The sequence below is a fragment of the Phyllostomus hastatus genome, unplaced genomic scaffold, assembly GCF_019186645.2.
Source record: "Phyllostomus hastatus isolate PE091 unplaced genomic scaffold, TTU_PhHast_1.1 phas_scaffold_28, whole genome shotgun sequence".
NCBI classification, from domain to species: Eukaryota; Metazoa; Chordata; class Mammalia; order Chiroptera; family Phyllostomidae; genus Phyllostomus; species Phyllostomus hastatus.
The window spans coordinates 21,051,094-21,060,199 of record NW_025334022.1 but is presented as its reverse complement, the minus strand read 5'-3'; the positions used below and the strand labels follow the sequence as shown (position 1 = coordinate 21,060,199).

The window sequence follows — 9,106 nt, the reverse complement described above, 5'->3', positions numbered from 1 at the left end:
AATCCATGTTTTCTATTCTATATGCTCAACATCAGGGATTAGATTTTGATAATATATTCTATGATAGTGATATGATTATATAAACAGACATTGTCTACTATAAAGTCATGTAGTAGACATCTCTTATGCCAATTCTCTGCTGATCTGGGATTGCTTATTGATGTCCCTATCTCACCTACCTCACTGCTTCCTGATGGATTCCCTGATGTTGGCTGTGGTAGCGAACTACTTGCCTGTGATCTCCTGATAATCATGTTTTGTTTGTTAGACTGGACTTCTTTCTAGGATCACATTTGACTTTGCCTCACAAGAACCTACTCCAAGGGTGACATCTAGTCCCCTAGTCCTGACCGCATCTGTCTTTTCTATCTTAATGTCATTAAACAATCAAGCCTGGTCCAAATATGACACTGCCTGGCACAGAGCTTTCCCCATAGTAGAGGTAAATGCATATTTGAAGTGCTGATGCAAATAGTGATTTTTAATATAAAGCATTTAGAAAGGTGCATGCAATAATTCTAAGTTGCTTGGTTTCAGGTGTGAATGTCCCCTATGTGGTATAAATACTATTGGAACCAAAAAAAAAAAGGAAGAAGAAATTCAGAAGTAACATAGGACCAGGAAAAGGGAAATCCTTTGAGTCAAGCTAAGCACAACCAATAAAGAGTATATTTGTTCTTATTAAAAACATTAGTACTATTAATTTTTTAATCACAGATAGGCTTTTTTATTTGTCACCATTAAATATCTGAATTTAAATAGATTCTTGGATCGGGGGCTCATATCCATCAGCTCAATAAACTCTAGTGCCTGTCTCATCCCCAGTAGCTTTTCCAGAACTGCTACCTTCACCATGAAGCTCCATGACTTTCCCCACTTCAAACTTGGGCTTCTTCAGCACTTTGACTTTTCTAACAAAGACATCATGAAGCAGATAAATAGATTGGCAAGACTTTTCTATGTCTTTCCCAATGCTATCTGGGATGAATTTATTGACCACTTCTTTCAAGTCATTAGTCTGCACCTCTTGGGTCATGATTTCCATCATCTTCTTCCAGATTTGGCAGACTTGTTGATGCTGAACATTAGAGGTCTTCCAAATCTGATTGTTGTGTTTTTTTACTAAAACCAACACAGAATAGACAATGGAAATACCCATCAATAGTCTTGACATCAACATAAGCTTCAATCATGATCTGCCATTTTTTGACCATGGAACACATTTTGTCATGGGTAAGATCCATGCCACGGAAATTAGTCAGGCAGTTTTTGCCCTGAACATCCTCAGTAATTAGCTTGCATTTTCTAAATGCAACTTCATCATTCTGCAGATCAGCTAGGCTCACTTCAAATACATGGCCCTTCCGTGTATTTGACCATCCGATGTGATTTTAGTTCCTTGAGTTTTTGTGACTAACGTTTTCCCAATGCTTCTTATGTTGAACATAGCTGGTGCTTTCACATCATACCAATCTTTCTTAAAGAATGGATCAACCATTTTCTTCTTTGCTCCCCTTTTGCCACCTTTCCTCAGGCACTTGTTTTTGCCCACTGCCATGGTGCTGCTCAGAGAGCCAAAAGGCTACTATTAATTTTTAAAGGTAATAATAAGCTATTGTTTACTGAATGGTGAATATCTCAAAAATTATGGTAAGTTCTTTATATATATTGCTTAATTTAATCTTACCACATTAAAAAAGGGTCAGTCTCATGTTTTTCAAAATGAAAGTTTAATTACCTATACTAAGATCAAGGAATAAGCCTAGAATTTCTGTAAGGGAAGGGTTTAAGAGTAGAAAAGAAAGGGACTTGTCTTGTTTTTTTTTTTTTTTCATAGAGTAAACAATTGCTTTAGATTATATGGGTGGCTTTAATTAGTGGTTAATGGGAACTATGACCAGGGAAAAGCAGTGATAAAGGCACTGCCACTGCTAAGCGATTGTAGGCAGGGATTTGAATATAGATAGTCTGAATCCAAACTCAGAACTATAGCACCAATATACTGCCATTCAAACTGCACTCCAACCAGAGACTCCAATGCTCTACTCTGGGGAGTGGACACTGGGATATGATAATGGATTCATCTTTAAGAAATAGATAAGTTCAGGAAGACCTTCACCTGGATTTTTAATAAAGCAGTGGGGTTTTTTTTTGCTAAATTGTTTTTGCAAAACAATTTACAAAGGTTCTTTAGATTTATATCTGCAGAAATTTTAGTTCACTGAATGCAATAGGGTTTTTGTTTGTTTGTTTGTTTGTTTGTTTTTTGGCCTCTCATAGGCAGTGAGTGATCTTTGAGGACTTTGAGGACTTTCTTGATTCATCTGTAGTATGGCTTCTTATTTCCTATCCCCTAAGAGCACCCAGGTGACCTATAACCTCCACAATGCACATGATTTCTGTATCTGTCAAGGGAGCTTTGCAAGAGAAGAGTGAAATACATTTCTTCCTTGATAACTGACCAAATCACCATCAATAGTGTCATGTCTCTCAAGGCAATTCTCAAATAAGACAAACTATGAGAATTTTGAAAAGTTCCTGAACAAGAAAGATACTGGAAGTCCCTAGCTCTAATGAGTGTGTGTAACTGATTTTTTGTCTCTCATCTTGAAGAACATGGTGTTCTGTGAGAGGTACAAATGTACTTAGCGAGCCAGTTGTTATGAAAGGTCTGCCCATAGACTGATTGCTGAACAAGTGACAACACAAAACTCCTGTGTGCTTTAAAACTGTGCTGATTTCAGCCTGCCTCTGTGCTATACCACTCAACCTAAACAAAGGCAAATGATGACTCAGGTCATATATTAATTTTTGTTTTTCTATTAATTGCTTATTGAAGCATAGAAAAAGCACATATGCAGACTCATGCCTCCTGCTTGTTTGCCACTGTTGGAAGTATAATAAGTATGTATGAAGAGGTGCTAATGCTTACAGTGGAAGCACATTAAGGTGGAGGCATGGAGAGTTCAAAGTTAGATTGACACCAATTATGGTTCTAATCCATAACTTAACACCTCTTTCTGAAATGTCTGTGGCTCTTAATGATTCACAAAAAGAGAAAGCTACTGTCCTTCTTCAACAACTGTCTGTTTGGTGAAAGACAGATGGCCACAAATCTGCTGTGGAAAAATGCTTTCCCTGAAATAGAAGAGTCTGTGCTTCCCACTGGTAGCTTCTGAATAGTACTCACTTCCAGAATGAATGTTTAGTCTTTCATAAGGGGTCCAACTAAATAAATTCTGAGATGTTTATTGAAGGGTACCATGATGACCTGAGAGATCTAGTCATTCTCAGGCAGGGAAATCTAGATCCAAAGGAATTTTATTTATTATTTTTAGACAGAGGGTAAGGGAGGGAGAAAGAGAGGGAGAGAAACATCAATGTGTAGTTGACTCTTGTGTATGCCCTCTACTGGGGACTTGGCCAGCAACCCAAGCATATGCCCTGACTGGGAATTAAACTGGCAACCCTTTGGTTGTCAGGCTGGCACTCAATCCACTGAGCTATACCAGCCAGGGCTTGATCCAAAGGAAGATTATATAATCTGAATGACAAATACAAAATAACAGGACTTCCAGGCAAAATAAAATAGAGCACTAACTGCTCTCTTTCCCCCCAAGCTTGACACTACTTTCAACCTCCTTCCTGTGTGGAAAGGACTTCCACTAAACTAAGAAAGGATGGATTTTTTACTCCATAATGTTGACTTTGCTTTCCTTCTTCCTCAAAGCTGAGTTTTCTGGGTGTTTCCATTAGTCCCAGGCATGTGCCAGCTCCTGACCCAGACATTATATCTATAATCTCAACCACAACTGTCAGTGGGGCTTGTAAGTAGGCTACCAAACTCTGGCCAAATTCCAGTCACAAGCTAGGGGTCCCTAAGTTGTTTTACAGCTTTATGTGGCTGCTGCCATGCCCATGATTTTCTGCCTAAAGACAGCTTAGGTGCCTGGCTTGTCCCCAGATTACAGCTTCCCCTTGCCATAGCCATCCCAGTACTAGGTCCATAGTTTTTGCTTTGCCCCTTAAAGTTTAAGAGCTTAGGGTCTAGAATTGTATTTCATGTTTCCTATCCTAACTCTATTACTGACTTGCTATGACAGTTTATACAAATAACTCAGTTTCTTTGAACTTCAATTTCTAAAACTGTAAAATCAGGATAATAACCATACATGCCTCATAGAGTCACTGGAAAGATTAAATAAAGTGATATATGGTATGCACTTAACAGAGTATCTTAAAGTAACAAGGACTTGCTAAATGTTATCTATCGTTACTTATATCCTTAATCATTCAACTGACCTACTTGATTCCCTGATCCCCTTATATAGGTCAGGAGCTTTCCCAGAGCTGCTCACCCAGCAGAGTAGCTGCATATGGAGTTGTAAGGAGGAAGAGAACTAATGCTCTGCCTTTCATTTTTCAGCTATAGTCTCTCCTTATGCACAGATCTCCCAGATGATGACTACCACTCACCTACCTATCTTTGATACATCCTACTCAGTTTTCATCAACTGGATCCTTTCCATCTGATTGAAACACTGAAACTATCTTTAGCTTACACTGTGACCTGGTATGCCATGCCTTTTCCCATTTAGTTATACCCTCACATCCATCAACCCTAATTGCACACTCACAGGTGCCCTGTAACAACACCCCAACCCCTTCCTCTCCCTACCCATTCAATACTGCCTCTAGAAATTCTGAGTCATGCCAATCAATGATGAGTCAGTAGCTCCCATTGTCAGGGTGGGGGTTCTTTTCTGTTTTGGTTTGCTTGAGTCAATAGATGAAAGAAAGTTGAGGTCAATAAGGCTGAACTTTCATGGAGGCACGTACCTAGGTGAATATTGGAAGCATTTTATAAAACATTTTATTTCTTTTTAGAGAGAGGGGGAGGAAGAAAGAGAGGAAGAGAAACATCAATGTGTGGTTGTCTTTTGCACAACCCCAACTGGGAATCTGGCCTACAACCAGGCATGTGCCCTGCCTGGGAATCAAACCAGCAACCTTTTGGTTCACAGGCTGGCACTCAGTCCACTAAGCCACACCAGCCAGAGCCAGAGGCATTTTTTTTAAAAGACCCTGTGCTTTTTCTTTATCCTCAAAAACTATGATCCCCACCTATAGGCTGATGCCAGGAATTCCACAGCTAAAACTGTCCCTAAATTAAGAACAGAAACTTTGGCTCAGGTAAAAGCCAACTGAAAAGCTAACATCAATACACCATCCCATGAATGCTGTCACAGTCTCTTTGATTGCTGCCAGTACTCACTTTCTCTACCTGATAGGCCAACCTGTAAACTCAGGTTTTCCTGACATCCTGACCCAATTTCAGCAGAGTCAAGATTCATTATCAACATCTTGCTACCCTGATCCAACAAACCATATGAAAGACAAAATGGTCCTTTTTTCTTTTTTTTATTTTAATATTTTTTATTTTAATTGTTGTTGCAGTGCAATTTTCTTTTCTCCCATCCCAACCCACCCACCCAGCCCTCCCTTCCTCCCTCCCATATCCACACACCCCTAGTTTTTATACATGTGTCCTTTATACTTCTTCCTGTAAACTCTTCCCTTTTTCCCCTGAAATTCCCCTGAAATTCCCTCTCCTCTGCTCTGAACATGGTCAGACTGTTCTCTATTTCAGTCTCTTTGGTTATATTTTGCTTGTTTCTTTGCTTTGTTCTTTAGGTTCCTCTTAAAGTTGAGATCATATGGTTTTTGCCTCTCACCTCCTGGCTTATTTCACTTAGCATAATGCTTTCTAGTTCCATCCATGCTGTTACAAAGGGTAGGGGCCCCTTCTTTCTTTCTGCTGCATAGAATTCCATTGTGTAAATGTACCATAGTTTTTTGATCCATTCATTTACTGATGGACATCTAGGTTGCTTCCAACACTTGGCTATTGTAAATTGTGCTGCTATGAACATTGGGGTGCATAGGTTCTTTTGGATTGGTGTTTCATGGTTCTTAGGATATCATCCTAGCAGTGGAATTGCTGGGTAAAAAGGCAGATCCATTTTTAGTTTTTTGAGAAAATTCCGTACTGTTTTCCATAGTGGTTGTACCAGTCTGCAATCCCACCAACAGTGCACTAGAGTCCCCTTTTCTCCACAACCTCTCCAACATTTGTTGTTTGTTGCTTTGCTTATTATGGCCATTCTGATTGATGTAAAGTAGTATCTCATTGTGGTTTTAATTTGCATCTCTCTGATAGCTAGTAATATTGAGCATCTTTTCATGTGTCTCTGGATCCTCTGTATGTCCTCCTTGGAGAAGTGTCTGTTCAAGTCCTTTGCCCATTTTTTAATTGGGTTGCTTGTCTTCTTAGAGTGGAGTCATGTAAGTTCTTTATATATTTTGGAGATTAAACCCTTGTCTGAGGTATCATTGGCAAATATGTTTTCCCATACAGTTGGTTCTCTTTTTATTTTAATACTGTTTTCTTTAGCTGTGCATAAGCCTTTGCTTGACCTAATAAATGAATTTGGTAAAACAGCGGGATACAAAGTCAATATCCAGAAATCAAAGGCATTTTTGTATACCAACAATGAAACAACAGAATCAGAAATCAGGAAAAAAATCCCATTTGATATAGCAAAGAGAAAAATAAAATACATAGGAATAAATCTAACCAAGGAAGTAAAAGACCTGTATACAGAAAACTACACAACACTGAAGAAAGAAATTAAGGAAGACACAAACAAATGGAAACATATACCATGTTCATGGATTGGAAGAATTAACATTATCAAAATGTCCATATTACCCAAAGTAATGTACACATTCAATGCAATACCTATTAAAGTACCAATGGCATATTTCACAGACATAGAACAAACATTTCAAAAATTTATATGGAACCATAAATGACCCCGTATAGCTCCTGAAATTTTGAGAAAGAAAAGCAAAGTAAGAGGGATCACAATACCTCATATCAAATGGTATTACAAGGCCACTCTAATCAAAACAGCCTGGTACTGGCATAAAAACAGGCACATGGACCAATGGAACAGAACAGAGAGCCCAGAAATAAGCCCAAGTCTCCGGCCAATTAATATTTGACAAAGGAGGCAGCAACAAAAATGGAGTAAAAACACTATCTTCAACAAATGGTGTTGGGAGAGCTGGACAGTTACGTGCAAAAAAATGAAACTTGAGCACCAACTTACATCATACACAAAAATAAATTCAAGGTGGATAAAAGACTTAAATATAAGCCATGTCACTCTTAAAGTCCTAGAGGAGAACATAGGCAGGAAAATCTCAGATATTTCATGCAGAAACTTTTTTACTGATATGTCCCCCAGAGCAAGGGCCATAAAGAAAAGAATAAACAAATGGGATCTCATCAAAATGATCCTTTATTCAAAAGCACATGCCCTTCATTCAAGTTGCCATACTATCATTTCATATATGTAGGAAGTTCTAAAAGTAGTGTGAGTTTATAGGCATTTTTTCACTGAAAGGGATTTGGAGAAATATGAAGATCATGGAAGTTTGAATAGATTGATGCTTCAAAGAATTATTCACAGGAGAACCAGGAAATAAGCATGCAAAATTCTATGCAGATGTACATATTTGCAAGTGTATGTGCACACTCATACTGAAAGTAATAAATAGTGGTGGAATGTGCAAATGAAAGGGCAGGGAGATGGGGCAGGAAGAGGTGAGGTAATCTAGAACTAGATAATTTTTTCAATGATGCTTCCTGAAAAATGAGGACAATAAAATGAGGTGAACAGGGACCCACATAAGGGGAAATCATAATGTCACACAGCAAAGGAGTTAGAACAAGTCCACAATTTTATACAGACAGGTTCATAGAGAAACATCTTAAAAGGTCATACTAATACATTTACATTTTGGATATTAAGACATGTAAGATTAAAAGGTAAGTTATTCTCAATGTTGACAAATACTACTGGTACAGTGACAATCTAACCCAAAACACTATCCCTATTTTTAGATAGGTAGGTCCATAGAGTTGTGGTAAGAAGAGTTTCTTATGAAAACTTTATTTTCAACCAAAGATAATTATCACAAAATTCTTTCTATAACATTGCTGAAAATGATCACTCACATTATGCCAAAATTAAGTATAACAAAGTATGCAGTGAGAAGTCTCTGGTTCATGCTTTTCTTTTTTTGCCTCCGCCCAATTTCCAATCTCACTTCCACACAGGTAAATGCTCCTTTTAGTTTCCTGTGCAGTCTGGTGGTTTTTAGGAACATACAAATACCAACAATTCTCATTAGTGCCTTATTTTTATAAAAATGGCAGCAAACTAAACACAATTTTCTGCATTTTTCTCATTTAACTATATATCTTGGAGACCTTTATTAGCAAATCCAGAGATTTAGCATTCATTTTTAACAGCTCCATAATAGTTCATATTATGGATATACCATAATTTACTGAGTCAGCCCCCTAATGGCAAACATTTACATTGCCTTTGGTATTACAAACAATGCTGCAATTACTAAACAGGTACATATATCAATATATATTTCATTTTGCACACTGTGAGAGTCTCTTTGCAGATTAATTTTGTAAAAATGAATGCATATGAATATTGAGAGATTTCACTAAACTGGACTCCATACACATCATGCCATTTTGCGCTCCCGTCTGCAATATGTGAGAGCATCTATTTCCCTTATTGTACAGCCTCACTAGCCTTTGGATTTATTCCAATCTTAAAAGTCATAAATGGTTTCTCAATATTACTTCATTCAGTATATCTCTTATTATGATTGAATATGTTTAAATTAAACACAAACAAAAGCAATATGTAGTTGTTTTTCTGCAAACTGTTCATATCCATTGCCTGTTTTTTTACTAGCTTACTTTTTCTTATTCTTTTTGGGTTGTTCTTTATATGTTGAGGTGATTAATCCTTTGTTTAAGAGTTGTCTCATGGCATCTGGTATGAACTGGGCTATCCATTTCTTTCTTCAAGTCTTTTATTACTCACTTTTGTTTTAGTTTATAAACTTGCTCAAACTGAAAATGCTTAGTATTGGATTTTTTAATCTGCTTATGTCTTAGGGCAACATTACCTCTACATACACTCCACAACATGCTCCCTAAAGCTGCATG

The 9,106-nt window shown here is 37.6% G+C and overlaps 1 pseudogene; it reads right to left on the bottom strand.

Annotated features, from left to right (window-relative positions):
* Positions 1–754: 754 nt before the first annotated feature.
* Positions 755–1,558, bottom strand: LOC123805173 (annotated as a pseudogene).
* Positions 1,559–9,106: the final 7,548 nt, after the last annotated feature.